Source organism: Festucalex cinctus, chromosome 8, assembly GCF_051991245.1.
Source record: "Festucalex cinctus isolate MCC-2025b chromosome 8, RoL_Fcin_1.0, whole genome shotgun sequence".
NCBI classification, from domain to species: Eukaryota; Metazoa; Chordata; class Actinopteri; order Syngnathiformes; family Syngnathidae; genus Festucalex; species Festucalex cinctus.
Genome location: NC_135418.1, coordinates 28,254,025 through 28,276,524, shown reverse-complemented (window position 1 = coordinate 28,276,524; position 22,500 = coordinate 28,254,025). Strand labels below are relative to the sequence as shown.

Genomic DNA, 22,500 nt, shown 5'->3' with positions numbered 1-22,500 from the left:
AATAAAATAAAAGTCAATTGAGAGAGACAAAACCTCAACTATGGTTAAGATCTTGAGTGACTGATTCTTGGGTTCTTAACTCATTTACTCCCAATAACGTATAAATACGTTTTTTTAAAGTTCTAAGTGTCCCAAAGACGTATTTATACGTTTTTTTTGTTTTTTAATACTAGAGCATACAGAAGGCTTTGATGCAGCCTCTCAACGGCAAAGAACGGTTGCAGAAATGGTAGTTATTACACAAACGGCCAGCAGGTGGCAACTTCCTGTTGAAATCAGGTCACTTCCTGTTTATTTTGGACAACTTGCAGGTCACTTCCTGTTGAAAAGAGGTCACTTCCTGTTGATTTTAAGCCACTTCCAGGTCACTTCCTGTTGAAATCGGGTCACTTCCTGTTGATTTTAAGCCACCTCCGGGTCACTTCCTGTTGAAATCAGGTCGCTTCCTGTTGATTTGAACAAAAACTCCGTTTTATCCTCTTTACAACACATCTGTATTACTTTTTTTTTTTTTTTTGGGTTTTCTATACTTGTTTTCTTTTTTTTATTTATTTATTTTTTATGTTGCTTCTGCTTTATTTCACCTTTGCGAAGAAGCATTTTTTGTGAAATTGGTGTTTCCATTGATAACATCCTTGAAATAGATAAGAAAAGTGAAAATCCTATTCAAAGCTGTATAATGCCGATGAATAAATGTTAACCTTTCATACATCTCTATTATGCTGTATTTTTCTCTCGTCTAAAATATGACTATGTTGATGGTCTGGCATAAGGATTGGGTTGTCATGATTGTAATCACAGAAAAAAAGTTTGTGAGCAACTTATGATAACGCATTCCAATCCATCTTCGTGCCACGCAGTGACGAGCCCTCAAATCGATAGTTTCGTCTCTGCCGGTTCCAGCCGAGCGAGCGTGGCCGTGGCATACTATTAGGCTATTACAAAAGCAAATCAGTCAGCAGAATTAATTTTCTTTAAGAATATGAGTCTGGCTGAAGGGGAATTAATAACGCTTGTAGACCGACGAGCTGCTGAATTCTCATCACTATTTTCTTTTTTTTTTCTTTTTCGACGCGTCGGCTGAAATTCGTCCCGCTTTAATGGCGACTCACTATTTTTATTTTTTTTTACATTGCGGCGATTGTGATTGAGAATCAAAATACATGTGCGCACAGGCTAAAAAGCAGCACAACATTAATCTTTTTTTTTGCGTCGGAGTTATTACAGTATCGAGCGTGCGTGTGTACTGGAGAGCATTTATGCGCTTGATCAAGATGGTTTTTATGTGGCTGCTGCACCCCTCAAGACTTGCTAATCAAACACACAGATGCGAAAGAACATGAAAAAAAAATAAAAACCCTGTGATCTTTTTCTGGCACATGCTGTGGAAGCTGCATGTGACCATTAAGTTGTATCAAATAGCTGCCTTTGAAAAAAAAAAAAATCATATTTCAAAGATGTTGCATCCACTAATTGCAAAGTCAAACGGTCGGAGTTGGATTTGAGAGAGATTTGTTTTTTCCAGGAAGGAATATTTGGGCTATTTTTTTTTTTTGCTCGTGGTCTCCCTCTACAGTTGAGAAGTGTAACTACACAATTTGCTGCAATTCAAAAGTCGTTGCAATGTCGCAGATGTAACAGCCAATCAAAAATTTTGAAGCCGCATCACCGGGTGCATAGTGTATGGTTATTAGGGATGTAACGATAAGGCCAATATCGTGATATCGAGATATTAAAACTGCCACAATATTGTCTATTTAAAAGGAACACATTTGTTTAAAAAAAAAAAAAGTCAGGTTGATTTCCATTTGTGGAGTTCTAGCACCCAGTGGTTAGTTTATTAGTGCAATTTAATTTTCATTTGGGATGTTTTGGCCTTCTATGTTTAAAATCTATGCTAATTGTCAGATAAAGGGGAACCTAATTTGCTTGTGAAGCGATCAATGAGTGCTTGCATTAGCAAGTAAGTGCCTCAATATTGTTATTGGAGATTGTGGGTGGTTTATATGCATTGCTGTTATTTACAAAAGCACAATATTGTGCTTTTTTTTAGTATGAGCTCTTTTTTTTTTTTTTTTTTTTACAATATTGTGATCTTTTTTAAATATCGCCAACCCCTCCACAATATCGTGATAATTATTGTATCGTGACCTTCATATCGTGATAATATCGTATCGTGATGTTTGGATATCGTTACATCCCTAATGGTTATAATAATTATGGCTGTTTTATCATAGTTAGTTTTTATTGCGTTATTAAATGTAATTACTTTAATTATTTTTTTGAGCGGGTTTGTAATTTTCATTAGTTTATTAATTTTTTCCCCAAAATGTTTCGTTTCAGTTTAGTTTTTATCAGGGGCGTCAAAATTCGAGCGTTTATTTTGAGTTAATTTAACGTTCCTTTAACGCCACAATTTTTTTAAACACACAATACACTCATTCACTCGCCGCCATTTTCACTGAAGCTGTTTTTCGTGAAACTATAATAACTTTGCTGCGGTGCCCCCTGACAAATTGTCTTGAAACGTTGAGGCCGCTCACTGCGATGTGTGCGATTCAGTCCGCTCACGCGTTCTCCACTGATGCCAATTTATCGCCGATGAGGACGAGCGGTTGATGAGAATGCGACGGCACGCTCTTGCCCGAAAGTGGAAGAAGGAGGAGCACTTATTGCGTGCAGCTTCACTGAGCCACATCTGCCGAGTCATGCAAAAATAAACCCAAAAACGAGCAGAGGCGGCAAAAGTACGCACTGTGTACTTTAAGTTGAGGTACAGATACTTGTCGGGATATTTGTCACGTTTACAGTAAGTATTGAGTTGGCTATTTTACCCTAATTTATTTTATTTTTTTGACAATAATATGTTCTATGCAGCTCCACTGTTCTGATATTCTTGCTCATAATACGGCAAAATCCCGCCGTTTTTATCCATCTCAGGGGGCGGCCATTTTGCCACTTGCTGTCCACGGAAGATGACTTCAATGTTGCTCAGGTAACAACCAATCACAGCGCAACTTCGGAAAACAGACGAGCTGTGATTGGTCGTAGCCTGACCCCCCGAGCAACATTGACGTCATTGTCAGTCGACGGCAAATGTTAAAATGGCCGCCCACTGAGATGGATAAAAACGGCTGGATTTTGCTTCATAACTCAAATGTAATGTGATGTAAATGTGAATCAGGGCTATTATAGCTTTGGAATTTTTAATTTTAGTGAGTTTTGATTCTGTTTTCAGTTTTATTTTTTTTGTAAATTTAGTTTTAATTAATTAATAAAAAACTTTAATTAATTAATTAATTAATTATAGTTTTGATTGTCTGTTGACCAGGTAAAGGGATTAAAGATTCTTGACATCACATAACATCACGTAGCCTAAAACCAGTTGAAACTAGATGCTAATTACATCAGTTCAAAACAGACACTTGACCTCACGGTCCGGTCATGAACCCAAATTTAACCCCGGCGTGACCCCAGACATGACACCTCCAAAAATACAATAACGACATATTTGTGTACTTTCGTTTCTTTCCAACCACTGAAAACAAGCGATTCAATTGTTAGACACTCCGATCCCAAACATCTAACTGGTGCAAGATTTAATGGCCGCATTTACTTACACTACATGCATTCCCTATTGATCTGACCGCCCCGTCTCGCCCAGTCAGCAGTTTGCGAATCAGCTCCATCAACATTAATGCCATAACACGCCGGTTTTAGAGAGGGGCTACAAACAACTTTTTAATAACACACTTTGGCTTACAATTACTGCACATGTAATCTGCATACGCTAGCAGCTACACTTGCATATATGAATATTTGCACACGTGCTTGTATTTGTGCTAAAGTGTTTATTTATCAAGCACATATTCTTTTTTTGGACGTGAAATTCATCCTGGTTATTAACTCATTGACTCCCAGCCATTTTCATTGAAGAAAACCCCTTTTGGCAGATTTTGCAAGGCCCACAGAACATTGTGTTCTATTGCTATAAAAACATGAAACATACAAAAAGAAAGATTAGAGTCTCTTCATTCATCAGGAAAAAAAACAAAACGTATATTTTCATCTGTTTCCATTTTGCAGCCATTGACATTATAATATAGCAGATTTTCATCAATATTCACATTCCTGGTGAAAACACTGACAAACCGAGCTTGTTGCAACTGGCTGATCTCTTATACTCTGCTGCCACCTGCTGGCTGTGTTTTTAATAACTACCATTGCTTTAAGCCACCTCTTCATGTCAGAAGTTGCATCAAAGCCTTCTGTATGCTCTTGTATTCAAAAAAATAAATGAATAAAAAAAAAAACGTTCTTGGGAGTGAATGACAAAGTATTAAAAACGTTTTTACACGTTTTTGGGCTTGAATGAGTTAACAGGAAAAAAAAAAAAAAAAAAAAAAAAAAGAGGCCGTAGGCATCACTTTGCTTCCTTTTGAAGTCCATTTTCTTTTCTTAAACGCGTTACGCAGCCGAGCCTTGCCTGTGCTCCGAGCCTCCCAAAATCAAATTAATCACCACGTTGAGAGAATTACAGTTAACGGCAAAGCCAGTAGAGGTGAGCCATGTCTGTAATTGCTGTATAATACTGAAGCATGACGCGTCGCTCGCTGCTGAGATGTGAAAAATGCCTCGCCATCACTTTCTGGCCCCTCCCCCCTTGTATGTGATTTCATGCAAATGTTCTGGAGGAAAAAAAAAAAAAAAGTAATGGCTTAGTTTGTGTAATGACTTTTTATGCTACTTTTTTTTTCTGTTCAAGATGATAGGACCCGGGCCGCAACCTGAGGGGCCTCTCAGCATCACATGCATTCTCAAAGGTAAGAAATGTAATATTTTTACGCGAGTATTTGATCTTCCTGCAGGTTTTGTACATTTTGTAGCTTGTAGCGATGGTTCCTATTAGCACCGGAGAAATGTGACTTTTGCACTTTCTGTACATCAGAAGTTGAAAGGCCAGTGGTGATGTAAGAGAAATTTCAATACGTACTTCTATACTGGATAATAGTTACGTATCATTAATGTAGATTTCCAATTTGCAGCAATTAGCATTAGAATGTAGCTAAGTTTCATCATTATTCAAAAATCTGTTTAGAATTGTGGGGAAAACAGTTTGTTTTCAACATGGCCCTGGTTGATCTAGTTTTACTCTGCTGCCACCTGCTGGCCGTTTTTGTAATTACTACCATTTTTTTTCACCCGTTCTCTGCTGTTGAAGGGCTGCATCAAAGCCTTCTGCATGCTTTAGCACACACACAAAAAAAACAAAAAAACAAAAAAAAAAAAAACGTATAAATACGTCTTTGGGAAACAATACATTTAAAATAGAACGTACTTATACGCTTTTGGGAGCAAATGAGTTAAAGTCAATATTTACATCAAGATAATTTGCATCAAAAATCTAAAATACATTAAAATAATAAAATAAAAAAAATAAAATAAATAAGATGCTGTCCGACTAAAGCCCAAGTCATTGACGATGTTCATCGGTGTCTCTCCTTTCTGTGATCTTTTTATGATGTCTAGCTTCGTTTCCATGGTAATTGCTTTTCTTTTGGGTGGACCATCATTGATAGAAGACGTGGGTTCTTTCTTCTTTCGGGCCATGATGTGGGGGGGAAGCCAAAGATACTCCCACAACTGGTCAAGGGCTAAATAGCGGATGAGGGCAAAACATATATAACAATATATATATTAGGGATGTAACAATATCCAAACATCACGATATGAAGGTCACGATACGATAATTATCACGATATTGCGGGGAGGTTGGCGAAACAAAAAAAAAATCACAATATTGTAAAAAACAAAAAAAAACAAAAAAACTCATACAAAAAAATGCAATATTGTGCTTTTGTACATTACAGCAATGAATATAAACAACTTAAAATCTCTAATAAGACACTTACCTGCTAATGCAAGCACACATTGAGCTCCTCCACATATTTTCTCGGTTCACAAGCATGTTATGTTCCCCTTCATCTGACTAGCCTGGATTTTAAACATAGAAGGGCCAAAACATGCCTCGTGAAAATTAAAACTGCACTAAAAAAAATTACCCACCAGAGGGTGCTAGAATTGCACAAATGGAAATCGTGACATGACGACAACGATATATTGTGGTAGTTTTAATATCGCGATATCATGATATTGCTGTTATCGTTACGTATATATATATATATATATATATATATATATATATATATATATATATATATATATATATATATTTTTTTTTTTTTTTTTTTTCTGTAAACAAAAACAAAAAAAGTGGATAAAGTTTGGACTCCCCTGCTTTACATGAAGGAATGTACAACACTGCGTGTCTCCGCTTACCTCTTCCGTAGTTGCCCGTGTTAACAAGCTCACTCTTAACCCTCTCCAAGTTGCCCAATATAGAAACCCGAACTTACGTCATCTCAGCTCGCGTCCGACAGATCAGCATGCTTTGCTGGAATTCCGCGACAAATGAAAGTAATGACAGCCAACCCGTCAGGAGGAAAAAGTCCCAAACGCCGCCGACGTGCCGCTTGCTGACACCTCCGCAGTAGATGGCTTGAGTCAGTGCGGTACATTATTTTAAATAAAAAGCGCTCCGTCTCCGCCTTCAGTCAATCCATCACGCTTTGCCCGCTTGTGTCAGAGCAAACTTGGGGAATGACTGATTGCCGTCTGAGCTGCGTCAAGGTGGAGCTGGAGCGCCGGCGTGCTTGTCAATCCCCTTTTTTTGTGACCTTGCGGCCATTCGAAGGTGTACGCGGCCGCATGGCTTCGAGTTGTGAGGTCCGACGGGATCATTCTCAGCTGCCGCACCACTATCAAAAGAGAAAAAAAAAAAAAAAAAGTATGACTCCAAACTTGACGGCGTTCACTCAATCATCTGTTGCTATATTTTTCACATGTCGGTGCTATTCCAGAGCTAATTTAAATTAGGGATAGACCGATTATCGGCTGGGCCGATTATCGGCGCCGATATTTGACTTGTTGACAAATATCGGCATCGGCCTTTTTACAAATCTGAAGGCCAATAAAGCTGGAATCAAGTTATGCCATTAAATAATTAAAAAAATAAATTTATAAATTATGTTGAAATTTTGGAAAACTATTTACGGTAGAAAACTTTAGAAAATGTATTTAGCATTTATTTATTTATTTATTTATTTATTTATTTATTTATTTATTCACTGCACTTTTTAATTTATTAAAAATAATACTTGAAAAAAATGTAGAATTTTATTTATTTATATATATATATATATATATATATATATATATATTTTTTTTCCATTGCTGTATTGAACAAAAATATTTATTTATTTATTTTCTTTTCCTCTTCTTTTTTTTTTTTTTTTTTTTGAATATTATGACCTTTTTTTGTATCGCCAACCTCCCCACAATATGGTGATAATTACCGTATCGTGATGTTTGGATATCGTTGCATCCCTCTAAATTAGTGGACAACAATGGAAGCATGAATAGGAAATCAGACGGGTTGTTTTAGTCGCACATTTAATACCGTCGTTTGGTTCCATTTTTACCCACCAGCCTTCGAATGAGATCAACCGAGTGGCGCTGAAACGCATTCGCATTGTGTATTATAACATCACATTTACAAAGTTTGACCAAATGGCATTAAATCCGATGAGAGAAGTTTCGCTTCACATCTCTCATTTTATGTTATGCCATGTTTTTTTGTTTTTTTTTCTTCTTCTCAGCAGCTTCACAAGGTCCTGTGATCTCCTCTCGCTCGGAGACCAGACATGGTTTCCCATCCAGGATGTTGTAATGAATGAATAGATGCGCGGTGGCAGGGAGTCTTGCGCGTAAGTTTCAACTGACAGCTCGTCTTTGAAGGGGATCGCAAGCGCCTTGAAAGGAAGCTAGCGTCGTCGCATCAGTGGAGATTATCAAGTCGCGCCACTTTGCATCCCCTGCTGGGGGGAAACTGTGATCCGGCTCCAGGCTACGGGACTCGGAACGCTTGATGAACGCGCGCTGATGCTGCAAGACGGAAAGCAAAAAATGCTTCAGAAAGTAAAAACGACAGACGCGGGCAGGGACAGTTGCGCTTGGGGCTGATTGGGTTATTGATGAACGTCTCACCTGAACGCCGTGCAAACCATTCAGCTCCCGAATAGTTCCGAATAGTTCTGAAAAGTTCGACTGCCCACAGAATATTGTGTTCTATTGCTATAAAAGCATGGAACCTTTCAAAAGAAAGATTAAAGTCTCTTCTTTCATCAGGAAAAAAATTATGTTTCTATCTGTTTCCGTTTTGCAGCAATTAGCAATAGAAGAGAGCTAAGTTTCATCAGTTTTCACAAATCTATTTAAAATTGTAAGTAATTTAGCTTTTTTTCTACATGGCCCTGGTTGATCTCCTTCGCTCTGCTGCCACCTGCTGGCCGTTTGTGTAATAACTACCATTTCTGCAACCGTTCTTTGCAGTTGAGAGGCTGCATCAAAGCCTTCTGTATGCTCTAGCATAAAAAACCCCCCACAAAAAAACGTATAAATACGTCTTTGGGACACTTACAACATTTTAAAAAATAACGTATTTACACGTTATTGGGAGCAAATGAGTTTTAATCACTTTCTGCCATACAAAAGTACCCTCGTTCCGATTTTTGTATGCTCTAGCATAAAAAAAAACAAAAAAAACAAAAAAAACGTATAAATACCTCTTTGGGACACTTAAAACATTTAAAAAAAAACATATTTACACGTTATTAGGAGCAAATGAGTTGTGCGTTAAAAAAAAAATCAGTGTCATAAAAGGAACTTTAAATTAATTCAAAATTAATGCACTCATGTTGACATACAGTACAATGCTGACCATTGCCTTTTTTTTTAATTATTTTTAATTATTTTTATTTTTATTAAAGATGACATTGTGAATGTTTTTGGACGCCAGCACCTTGAACAGGATAAGCAGTACTGAAAATGGATGGACGGACACGCATCTAAAAAGTCAATTCTCCATAAAACATGCCCCTTTGAAATTCCTATTCCGACATCACTTTCTTTTTTTTTTTTTTTTTTTTTTGTGCCTTTCAACCCCGCGACTGAAGCATCAGCGAGATTGGCGCTACTTGCGATGGCGCTGCACAAACTACTCTGCCTTTTGTGTCGCTCTCACCTTCCAACACATTGTCCTCACACATACACGCGTGCGCACTCTGATTAACGGCGGATCCACTTCAAAGCAGCGGGTGCACTCGACACTCTCACCTTCTCCCACACTCAAAGAAAAAAAAAATAAAATAAAAAAAAAATAGAATCCTGTGGAAAGCTTCAATAATGCACGGTCCCCCCGTTTGCTCATATGTGTTACTCGTCTGTCCCACTTTCAAACATGGCCGACGTGGCTGACTCAAAATTGACATTTAACCTGAAAACGTGAAACGTGTTTACTTTGTACATTTGGGAGCCATCCATCCATTTTCATAACCGCTCATTCCTCACAATGGGCGCTGGATTTTAACTCATTTTCTCCCAATAACGTGTAAATACGTTTTTGTTTTTTTTGTTTTTTTTTGTTTTAAGTGTCCCAAAGACGTATTTATACGTTGTTTTCGCACAATGTCATTTTAACTCATTTACTCCCAATAATGTATAAATACGTTTTTTTATGTTCTAAGTGTCCCAAAGACATATTTATACGTTTTTTTATTTTTATTTTTTTTATGATAGAGCATACAGAAGGCTTTGATGCAGCCTCTCAACTGCAAAGAACGGTCGCAGAAATGGTAGTTATTACACAAACGGCCAACAGGTGGCAGCAGAGCAAAGGAGATCAACCAGGGCCATGTAGAAAAAAAGCTCAATTACTTACAATTTTAAATAGATTTGTGAAAACAGATTAAACTTAGCTCTCTTCTAATACTAATTGCTGCAAAACAGAAACAGATAGAAACATACTTTTTTTTTTTTCCCTGATGAAAGAAGAGACTTCAATCTTTCTTTTGATAGGTTCCATGCTTTTATAGCAATTGAACACAATATTCTGTGGGCCATGCAAAATCAGTCCAAATCCAGTAAAACAGCCGGGAGCGAACGGGATTGCTTCTGTAAAAATGGCTGCGAGTGAATGAGTTAAACATAGAAGGGCCAAAACATGCCTTGTGAAAGTTGAACTGCACTAAAAACAAAAAAACAAAAAATAAAAAAAAACTAGCCACCAGAGGGCTCCAAAACTGCACAAATGGAAATCAACCTTACTTTTTTTTTTTTTTTTTTTTTTTTTTTTTGAGTTATGTTCCGCTTAATATATTGTGTCCGTTTTAATATCGCCGTGTCCGTTTGCCATTATCGTTACATCCTTACTTAGGACATTGGGAAGGTGGTCTTGAATTTGATCTCAAATGGAAATTAAAAATATTTAAATTGCCTTAAATTGAAGAAATTCTACATGGTGTACTTTTATTTATTATATATATATATATATATATATATATATATATATATATATATATATATATATATATATATATATATATATATATATATATATATATTTTTTTTACCAGATCATTTATTCAATATTCCGACTTTTTGTGACATTTTAGTTCAAATGGGTAACTTGGCTCAATAGAGGTCGGGAGACACTGAGGTGCGAGTGTGACAATGAAAAAAAAACAAAAAAACCCAAACAAAAAATACATTATCATTATTATTATTATTATTGTTATTATTATTATTATTGGATTATTATTATTATTATTATCATTATTATAGGATAATAATTTCTCTCTCTCTCTCTCTCTCTCTCTCTCTCTCTCTCTCTCTCTCTTTTGTACCTTCCCTCCATCACCACCAGGGGCTTTTTTTTTTTTCCTGTATAATCGGAGCTGCTTGGAGAGCAGGTCGCCTCGTCCTGCTTGCCTGCTGCCAGACGCGCGGCGTGGATGCAAAAAGACAAGGAGAAGGGGGACGCACGCGCGGGGGGTCTCTGAAGCCCTCCAACCACCACACACGGGATATCGTACACATTTGACCCTGCACCTCCTCGCGGGAAGAGACTCACGCGCACATTCTCGTTTGGAGTCGTAAGCACGCGAAAGGTAAGCGAGCACATCAGCGCGCGTAAAAAAAAAAAAGGACGTTCGCGTGCGGGAACACGTTTGCAACTTGTTGCCCGCACTTGGCAGTTTGCGTGCGTTGATGATGACAAATGTGAACGGCTACACAACTCTCACATGCACTTCAAGGCTGCACAAAGCTCCAGTCTGTCTCTCTCTGTCGCTTTCTGTACATACACAGCGAGGAGCTCAAGTGTGTTGCGGCCACTTGATGCGCCAAACAGGAGGATGCGTTTTGCTCGGGCAACTTGGACGCTTGTCAAAAAAAAAACAAAAAAAAAAAAAAAAGCGACAGAGCAGAAAAGTCCGCGCACTAGCGCGCATGCAACTCTCTGGCTGTTGCATCAAAAAAAAAAAAAAAAAAAAAAAAAAATCGCCCTTGCGGAAAATGAACAGCAAAGCAAAGCTGTCACGTTTGCTGCTGTGCATGCTGCGCACGCATTAGCACGCATAATTAAGTCACATGTTGCAATTTAATGCGCAGCGGATGCCATGTTTGATTAAGAGGGGACGCATTTTGGCAGCAGTCGTGACTATATAGTTCTCATTGGATTTGCACAGTTGTTGTTGTTTTTTTGGTTGCATTCATATAGTGGGTGACTTGCTTCTATATGGATGGTTTATGACTTGTGACCTTGGCGGAGGTTACAAATGTTCTTCCATCAAGGGGTCATATACGTGCGCATGTCCAGTATTGTGTGTGCATGTGTGTGCGCTCTCTACTTAAGCTGAGCTAAGTGATTTTCAGGATAAAAAAAAAAAAAGTGAGTGAAATGTCCCCCATATGGAGCCGATCGATGGCTGTAACTCTGCAATTAGGTGTGGGAATCCGTCAAAGGAGGCTGGACCTCAAGTGGAGGAAGACCGTGACCTTTTATTGAACCTTGGTTTGAAGGGTGAAATTGGCTACTTGGCAATTTAGACTCAGAAAAATAAATAAATAAACATTAACCACATAACCGTGTTAAAATGATGGCAAACTTTGGTGTTTCATGTTTGTGGTGTAGGCTCTGCAGAGAAGTTGAGTATACTCAACATTTTCATTAGTCCAGAAAAACGTCCTGTTTTACAAATGGCGACGTCAGAAAAATCCGTCATTGGTGCTTGCTCACAATAATACAATCATCATGATTTGATTAACCGCGGTTGGCTGCCAATCCGAAGCCAGCTGGGATAGGCTCCAGCAACCCCCCTTAGACTTAGACTTGACTTTATTGATCCCTTTGGGAAATTTACATGTCCAGCAGCAATGAGAACAGATAATAAAATAAAATAAAAAATAATTCAATCAATCAATAAATAAGCTTATTACACCAGAGGTTGAATTAATAATAATAAAAATAAAACAACCCTTGTGAGGAGCAAGCGGTTAAAAAAAAAAAAGAAAAATAGATGGACGGATGACTTGATTGTAGTTGTTACTGGCAACACAAGCAGCTTGAATGAATGTCAAATGCATTTATCATGAGACAAATATACAGTATCAATATTGTTGTACAACAGTTTTAGGCCAAATCTTAAAATATTTTTCGCCATTCTTGTTTTTTTTTTTTTTTTACTCACTTTAAAATCAACCAGACAAGCTACTATGAAACTTAGTAATATTTTATTTTTTATTTTTTTCATTATTATTATTTACGTGTTTTTTTTTCTTTTTTCTTTTTTTTATTTGTATTTAAATTTATTTAATGTATTTTTTATTTTATTTTACTTATTGTATTTTATTAATTTATTGACTGTTTTTTTTTTTTTTCTAGGCAAGGATTTTAAGTGTATGATAGTGTGCAGATCTCAATGTGTAGCACTTTGGAAACGTTTGTTTATAAAATGTGCTATAGAAATAAAGTGGATTGGAAAGCTGCTAAATTCTAAAGAAGTTTATGTAGGTTAGTGTGTAACCTGTGGCGCCAACCTGACATGACCCGCCCATCTCCCCCTCTGATTGGCTTGTCAGTCCAAGTTAGCCAATATAATCAGCGAGACAGAAGAGGGAGGGTCATATTTTTACCATCTTTGAGGGGAAAAAAAAAAAGGCTAATCTGGCTAACATCTATTATTAAACAGTGCACATCATGGGAGATATAGTTGCTCGAATGTGATTTTTAATACATCACATCCATGTTAGTGATCCTCACACAGTGCTGATAGTGTTTTGTGGGATTTTCTACTAAATATTAAAGGTCACTTTACCCGAGATGAAGGTGCAAAAAAAAAAAATGGCATCTAAAGTTAGCGGAAATGTTACAGAGTATTGTTTGAATGCATTGTCAGGTTTATGGCGTGATAGCCTACAAACTTTGCGGTCTTATCGATGTGGCATTTTTCTGACATTCTTGTAAATGTCTGCATAAAAATGCTAGTTTCGCTTCACTTCCCAACCGAATCTTTGTTTTTATTGGACCGCCGGGTTAAGCAGTGTGTACATTATAGGGAGGTCATGTAGCAGTAACCCAGATGGCGGAGAAGGCCGATTGTAATTTATGTTGCCCCCACCCCCTCAAAAAAAAAAAAAAAAAAAAATCCTGTAAGATGCTGCCAGTTCCGAGGAAGGCCGTTTTCACGCTTGCCCACAAATCACACGCGCACACGCAGGAGGAATCTCACTTTCCGAAAGCGCTTATGATAGTATTCAGCATGTTTAATTCAATGTACTTTGCGAGTCTGCACACGGCCGGTCGGCAGATTTACGTCCTGGCCGGGTAATACAAGCAGACGCGGCTCTCTCGTGAGAGAGAAACAGAGGAGAAAAAAAAATCATTTAAAGCAGCCCACAGTTGTGAAGACATTGATTATCGTTTACCAACCTGCAACATCAATGCCGTGTTAAAAAGGCGAGATGGTTTAGAGGAGAGGTGTCCAAACTACGGCCCGGGGGGCCATTTGCGGCCCGCCGTCCATTTTTTTTAGTGGCCCGCGACATGTGCTAAAAATTGGCATTTGGCTCAGTTCAAATAAAATAAAAACAAAAATGTTTGGAGATGGTCAAAGTACGAAGGGAGGGTGTCAAAAAATCCGGGTGCTATTAAAGGTTATTTTAGTTGGCTAAAACTAATGGAAAAAATAAAATTCAAAAAACAATTTCGTGAACGAAATAAAATAAAAGCGAAGATGCTTTAAAAAAAAAAAAAAAAAAAGAAGACTAACTGTAACTACTTTTTATGTTTACAAAACTAACTAAAATAAAACTAACTCTAATGATAGCAAACATGTCCTTCGTTTTAGTCTTTGGTCATTAATTTAATGCATGAGCCTTTGGGAATGATTTTAAATGTGATTTTTAGTAGATTTATTTTGATATAAACCGGAATACTAACGTCACGCCCATGGTGTTTTTTTTAAATATTGTGCACAATACTACACATAAAAAAATAAAAAAAATAAAAATAAAAAAAATAAAACTAATACTTAAACTAACTAAACTAAAACTAAGCATTTATTAAAGAACTAAAACTAATAAAAAAAAGAACTAACAGAACCACCCTGAAAGTAAATCATAGTTCTAACTTAACATTATTCCAACCGCTATAACATATCCAACAATAATGTTAATGCGACTTGCTAACTAATACTAGCTCATTTACTAGCTCATAGCAAGGAGCCACAGTCGCCATTTTAATTGTGTGTGGAGTTTTTTTTTCATCAAAACGATGAGAACATTCGATGTGAAATCATCTGCTGACATAAAAAAAAATACAAGGGTAAAATGGTTGTCCTGCCTAAAACTAGACTAAAATGTTTTTGTTGCCCAAAACTAGACTAAAATGTTTTTGTTGCCCAAAACTAGACGAATAAAATGACCTTTTCTTGGACTAAAATAAAGACTGAAATGCTCAATGTATATTCAACTAAAAATGGTCTAAATAAAAATGAGATGAGGTTGACTAACCGTGATCAAAACCTAACAAGCATGACTGAAGTTGGACTAAAACTGACACTAAATTTAAAAATGGCGGACAAAATTAACACGAGTTCGCAACACGCCCAGTCCAAGGTTACGCGCGTCGAGATACACGTTGCAAAATGAGAGCAAACAATTCCCCGGCCATATGTTTGGCGTTCATCACCGACGACGGCAATCACGCTTTGATATAATGATAACGACATCATGGAACATTAGCATTTCCAAAGCAGCTTTCCGCACGAGCGTAATGCATTTAAAGTATTAAAAAGACGCGCGGGCCACCTGCCCTGGCGGCAGTTATAAAAGCGTGCGAGCGACGCGGTTTGTGTAATTCCAACTACTGTATGCCAACAACAAACAAACCAAAAAAAAAAAGAACAACAAGACGCGGCAAGCGACGAGGATGGGGACAGCTGCCGAGTCCATCTGTCCCGTGTGCGATACTGCGAAATCTGTCGCTAGGCTCTCGCTCATGTCAGACTTGCGACCTCAGCGCCGAGTTCACGATGCGCGCCGTCTCGCTTCGAGGCGTCGATGAAATCATTCGAGGGCCATTTCATTGAAAAAAAAAACTAATTTAAGGCTGACTAATCACAAAACAAAAAAATGCTAATCTCATCTGAATTTAACTCATTCTCTGCCATTGACGGCTATAGACGTCAAAGATTAAATTTTACTGTGCTGGCAGTACTAAATTGTTTATTTGAACATAAAGCCTCATTTTAGCTTTTTGCTATCCACTGTAACTTTTTTTTTTTGCCAACGTACATTTCCTCAAGCGTCGCATCTCTGGGGACGAGCGTCCACGTTTGCCCTCTGCCGCTTGGTCGGCTGCACGCGGCTTGCTTTTTAGACCTTCCCCACACTGTGGACATGGAAGACCAACTGCTTTGTAAACATCCACTTGCTCACCCGAACGTCATGGTTCACAGAGTCTCCTCCTCCTCCTCCTCCCGGGGGGCGGGGGGGAGCAGGCCCGCCGTAACTTTGCCGGAGAGCTCATGTTGTGGTGCGCTGCGTTTCTGCATGGCTGCCATCTCGGAAGGTGTGACGGCTGCCAAGGTGGGGCAGGGTCATATCCATTTTTAAAAGCAAGAGTCAGGATTTCTTTTTTTTTTTTTTATTTCCTACGCTCTCTACAGATACTAACTTTAATTTAAAAGGGCCATATTATGGAAAATTGACTATTTAATGACCTGTATGCAAATAGTTGATTCTCTGAGTAGTTGTCAACTCGTCAAGCGTGAAATTAAACATCATTTCCATACTATACTATCGCCACCCCGTACTGAGTTTTCCACCTATGACATGATCAGCAAGGCTGGGTAAAGATCCAGAGCCCCTTTCGAGCAACAGACAGGATCCAGCGGCACACACGTGAGGTTGTTGACAGGTTTTGGTGATGTGTGAGTGAGAGTCACATGCGAAGTGCTGCCTTACTAACTAACTAACTAACTAACTAACGCCCAACGTCATGGTAATAAAAGCCTGACCTTCCATTGGCCGACGAGTATCAGGGGCGGGGTCTACTGTTACTCACAACTAACTAACTAACTAACTAACTAACTAACTAACTAACTAACTAACTAACTAACTAACTTGAAACATCATGGTAATAAAAGCCTAACCTTCCATTGGCTGACCAGTATCAGGGGCGGGGTCTACAGTTGCTCACTTACACCTAACTAACTAACTAACTAACTAACTAACTAACTAACTAACTAACTAACTAACTAACTTGAAACATCATGGTAATAAAAGCCTAACCTTCCATTGGCTGACCAGTATCAGGGGCGGGGTCTACAGTTGCTCACTTACACCTAACTAACTAACTAACTAACTAACTAACTAACTAACTAACTAACTAACTAACTAACTAACTAACTAACTAACTAACTTGAAACATCATGGTAATAAAAGCCTAACCTTCCATTGGCTGACCAGTATCAGGGGCGGGGTCTACAGTTGCTCACTTACACCTAACTAACTAACTAACTAACTAACTAACTAACTAACTAACTAACTAACTAACTAACTTGAAACATCATGGTAATAAAAGCCTAACCTTCCATTGGCTGACCAGTATCAGGGGCGGGGTCTACAGTTGCTCACTTACACCTAACTAACTAACTAACTAACTAACTAACTAACTAACTAACTAACTAACTAACTAACTAACTAACTAACTTGAAACATCATGGTAATAAAAGCCTAAACTTCCATTGGCTGACCAGTATCAGGGGCGGGGTCTACAGTTGCTCACTTACACCTAACTAACTAACTAACTAACTAACTAACTAACTAACTAACTAACTAACTAACTAACTAACTAACTAACTAACTAACTAACTAACTAACTTGAAACATCATGGTAATAAAAGCCTAACCTTCCATTGGCTGACCAGTATCAGGGGCGGGGTCTACAGTTGCTCACTTACACCTAACTAACTAACTAACTAACTAACTAACTAACTAACTAACTAACTAACTAACTAACTAACTAACTAACTAACTAACTAACTAACTAACCTGAAACATCATGGTAATAAAAGCCTAAACTTCCATTGGCTGACCAGTATCAGGGGCGGTGTCTACAGTTGCTCACTTACACCGAACTAACTAACTAACTAACTAACTAACTAACGAACTAACTAACTAACTAACTAACCCCATCGTCATCATAATAAACGGCTGACCTTCCACTGGCCCACCAGTATAGGGGGCGGGGTCTACAGTCGCTTACTTACACGGGCAACAATTCTTCGGACCCATTTGAATAATCCTCTGACAATTTGAAGGGAAACGCAGAGGACACAGTTTTTAATTGCGCATTAGTAGTTCAGTCATGAATAATTGAGTCTGCTGCTGATGTCCGATGAATATCTAACGTCGAACTCGCAGCCAGTTGGAGGAAGTGGAAGTGACACGCACGGTCAGATGCTAGCCACGCTAATTTATGTAGGTGCTAACACGCCAACGTGATGACAATTATTCTAATGTTTTTTGCAGGCCAATGCGCACGACTCAGACTGCTAGTTTTGACGCTAGTCCCAAACACCTCACCAAAGTTTACTGGTTGGTCCGCCTGTATTATATTACATTAGAGATGATGAAGCTTGGTCACCAAAGTCACTATAGCTATAACTCTATATTATCATTTTGGCAGGGGGGATATGTAGCAAACACAAACATAACACAACCAAAGTGTCTAACGAAACCATATAGGCTAATATAGAAAGCCAGCTAGTTTAATGCTAACATGAAATGCTAAAGAGTAGCAACACATACAATGAGAGTACAATATTACTCAAAGTCATATATTTGCTGTGCTATGTAAGATGGATGGATGGATGGACGGACGGACGGACGGACGGACGGACTGCGGTCTGCAGTTTGATAGGGAACCTTCTCTGCCTTTTCACTGCACCTTTGACTGCTGCCTTTCATGTTGCGACACTATGAGGCGCACGACTCTAAATTTAACAACATAGAAAATGGCTGCCATTTTGACATATTGTTGCTCTAAGACCCAAAAAAGTAACACAAATTTAGCGGCGGCGTGACGACTACCCCAGTCAGTGTCAGGGGATTTTCCGCAACGCGAGAGATAGAAATTAAGGGATTAAAGGAAGGTGAGAAGAAGGTGATTATGATATTAGTGGCTCGGCGCTTATCAGATGTTGCGCACGCGTCTCGGGAAGCGAGCGGGCTTTTTTGCTTTCAATAAGCAAACAGACTGCGCTCGATGCGAGTAAATGTGATCGCCGCTTGCCAATGGGAGCTTTAACGCTCATGAATATGAGTTTCACTCAATTTGACAGAGGAGCTGCAGATTTTTCCCTCCCTCCTCGTCTCATCTCGAGATTATCTACCGGCGGCGCGAGGTGACATTTTGCCGAGCGAAGAGGCTCGTTCATAAAAAAAAGAGTGTCCCTGAAATGAGATTTATGATGGGCCCCTGTTGCTGTCACAGACGTCCGCAGCCACTCTCGTATGGCCCTTAATGGAAAAGATCTCGTCGTCTAGTTTTTAGATGTGCGTACAAATAAGCGCTGGAAAGTCGCACCCTTCCCACCCTTCCCGTCGCACCCTTGTTTGCGCAAAAAAGGGAAATGCGGTCAGGTACGCGTTTCAAATGAAGTGGAGCAGTTATTGCTGTCGTTCATTGTGGGAATCTCAGCATTCCCACATATGTTATTATTCGGCTTTTTATTCTCCACACTTTTTTTTTGCCGTATAATAAAGACAATAAAAATACTGCAGACGAAACGTAAATTCTAACAATGAATGACTCACTAGGAAAGTAATGGTTGTCAAAAGTAAAACGTTCGTCTTTAAAACCTGTAGAATTAAAATAGTTTCTTTATTATGCATCAAGAATGTAAGATTTTTTTTTTCCAATGATGTATCGTGTTTTTACGAACGCGCACTATCACGCAGGCATATAAAGGTGTTTTGTTCTAGTGGGGTTGCCGTAGTTAGCGATCCAAGATGGCGGGATCTTCTGTGCTTGCGTGTCACCGATAGCGTCTTGACAGCGAGACCTGTTGCGGCTCAATATTGATCCATATATAAGACGCACCGGATTATAAAGCTTTTGAAAAAATTGAAGGCTTTTAGGTGCGCCTTATAGTGTGGAAAATACGGTACTTACAGTCTTCGCACAATGCCATTTTAACTCATTTACTCCCAATAACGTATAAATACGTTTTTTTATGTTCTAAGTGTCCCAAAGACGTATTTATACGTTTTTTTGTTTTTTTTATGCTAGAGCATACGGAAGGCTTTGATGCAGCCTCTCAACTGCAAAGAACGGTCGCAGAAATGGTAGTCATTACACAAACGGCCAGCAGGTGGCAGCAGAGCAAAGGAGATCAACCAGGGCCATGTTGGAAAAAAAGCTCAATTACAAACAATTTTAAATAGATTTGTGAAAACTGATGAAACTTAGCTCTCTTCTAATGCTAATTGCTGCAAAACGGAAACAGATAGAAACGGGAAAAAAAGAAAGAAAGAAAGAAAGTTCCATGCTTTTATAGCAATTGAACACAATATTCTGTGGGCCTTGCAAAATCAGTCAAAATCCAGTAAAACAGCCGGGAGCGAACGGGACTGCGAAATGTGAAAATGGGGACGAGTGGATGAGTTAAATATCAACCTTTCCCCATTCGTTTTCAATGGGACTGACATTGAACTTTTTCCCCACTTTCCCCGCCCACTTCCATACGTACAACTTCTCACCTTTACCAGCTTTGTGAAACTGCTAAGCGACCCACTTGTCCAGTAACCAGAAGGTCGGGGGTTCTAATCCCTTGTTCGAAGCCTCCTGGACGCCTCCCTGGGGACGTGTTCCGGGCATGTCCCACCAGGCGGGAGGCCCCGGGGACCACCCAGGACACGCTGGAGAGACCGTGTCTCTCGGCTGGCCTGGGAACGCCTTGGGTGGAGCTGGTCTGGGTTTCTCTCCTAAAGCTGCTGCCCCCGCGAGCCGACCTCGGATAAGAGGTAGTAAAATGGATGGATGGTGTTCCACAGTGGTCAGTTCTGGGGCCTCTGCTGTTTTCATTGTATCTGTTGCTTTAAAGCGCTCTATAAATATGAGAACGGAGTTGAGTGATGGGAGTCGACGTCCTAACTGCATAATTTGCAATGCCAAGTTGAGCAATTGTAGTCCAGCACAACTAGCTAGCTAGCTAGCTAGCAGAACTAAAGTAATACGCTGAGGAGCTGAGGGATACACAACACAACACTTTCTGAATTCAAGGTGAAAAGAGACAGAATCAATGAAAAGGTTACTTTTCCTGTTCATTTTTCTATACTTAAAAAAAAAAAAAAAAATCAATTACAATCCTGTATATTTACAGATATGAAACGTGCTAGTTTAAGTAAGCAGCCGTTTTCAACGCTAGATGCTTACTGGCAACGAATCAAAGTCTGTTGTATTGTTGTATTGACGTATGAAACGTCTCCACGGCATGCTTGAGACGAGGCTCGTTGCATGTTTGTCCAAAAAAACGAAGCTTTTGTGTCGGTGCGCCACAATGCAGCCTAGCAACTGACGCCGAGTGCTTGGCTCTTTTTTTTATTTTTATTATTCTCTCTTTCTATTTCTCTCTCTCCCTGGCAGCGTTTTTTTTTTTTTTTTACTCTTGAAATTGATGAACCGCTGTGGGAAAATGACATTGTATAATCGAGCTCTCGGTCTCTCAAAAAAATAGCCTTGAAAACTCAAACTCACTTGCACCCCCCCCCCCCTCCCCCCCCCAAAAAAAATCTCACATTTGAAGGATGAAGTCGTTTCTTTGCCCAAGAGCAAAAGAAGAGAGCGACTAAACGACAAGCTTCAACAAGTGCTCTTTTCGTGGAACGTTTCCTCCGTGAGGCAACGTAATAACTGATTAACGTTAATAGACTCGGCGGGAGTGTCGTCAAACTTGCAAAAAAAAAAAAAAAAAAAGATGGGCAGGAAAAGGTCTCGTCGTAAAAAATGAGCTGCTTCTTATGATTATGTGATTTTTAATCCAGGTATGGATGTTTGATTAACTGTCTGCTTGGCTACAGTTGTTTTTTTTTTTTGTTTTTTTTTGCTTTGCTTTTTTTTTTTTTGATTCCGCTGCTGATTGCTGAATTATACATCACGGGGATGTTTGCACATCCTGGCAAATGCTTTTAACATGTGCTTGATAAAATGTGTTTTTATGGAAAAAAAAAAAAAAAAAAAAAAAAAGCACCAACATGTGAAAGTGCCTCTCTGCTTGTAAAACATGGTCGACTGAAAAAACAACACATTTTTTCCCCTTTGCATATCAAGGACTACCGTGAACCTTCATTTATTGCAAAATATATTCCAGTCACTGGTTGAAAATTAGGAGCATTTTCGAGAACCCTGTTTAACATTTTTAAATGTTTAACAACACAAACTTAACACACTGTTGAAGAAATCTGCAGCAATAATCAATAATCCAACATTGAGTTTGCTACATTTACATGCCATTGTGTTGTATTCGATAATAACTTGGATTTCGATCCAGCCACCCAAGCATCCGTCCATCCATCCATCCATCCATCCATCCATCCAACTTTACATCTGTCCAACATCATCCATCCGGCCATCTGTCTGTTCATCTGTCCGCCTGTCTGTCCGTCTGTTCATCCATCCATCTGCCCATCCGTCCATCCATCCATCCATCCATCCATCCGTCCGTCCGTCCAACCATCCACCCATCCGTCTGTCTGTCCGTCCATCCATCCATCCGTCCGTCCGTCCATCCATCCATCCATCCATCCATCCATCTATTCGTCCAACCATCTATCCATCCATCCACCCATCCGTCTGTCTGTCTGTCCATCCATCCGTCCGTCCGTCCGTCCATCCATCCATCCATCTATTCGTCCAACCATCCATCCATCCATCCATCCTCCGTCTGTCTGTCCATCAGTCCACCCGTCTGTCCGTCCGTTCATCCATCCATCTGCCCATCCATCCGTCCATCCATCTATCCATCCAACTATACA

General features: G+C 39.1%; 1 protein-coding gene across 1 annotated transcript in view; it reads left to right on the top strand.

Moving 5' to 3' along the window:
* cdh22 (cadherin 22) overlaps positions 1-22,500 on the top strand; it is a 238,991-nt gene that overhangs the window by 46,130 nt on the left and 170,361 nt on the right. Inside the window, exons 3-4 of the mRNA XM_077529529.1 lie at positions 4,766-4,823; positions 10,823-11,066. The gene's annotated coding sequence lies outside the window, so the exon portion shown is untranslated. The remainder of the gene's footprint in view (positions 1-4,765; positions 4,824-10,822; positions 11,067-22,500) is intronic.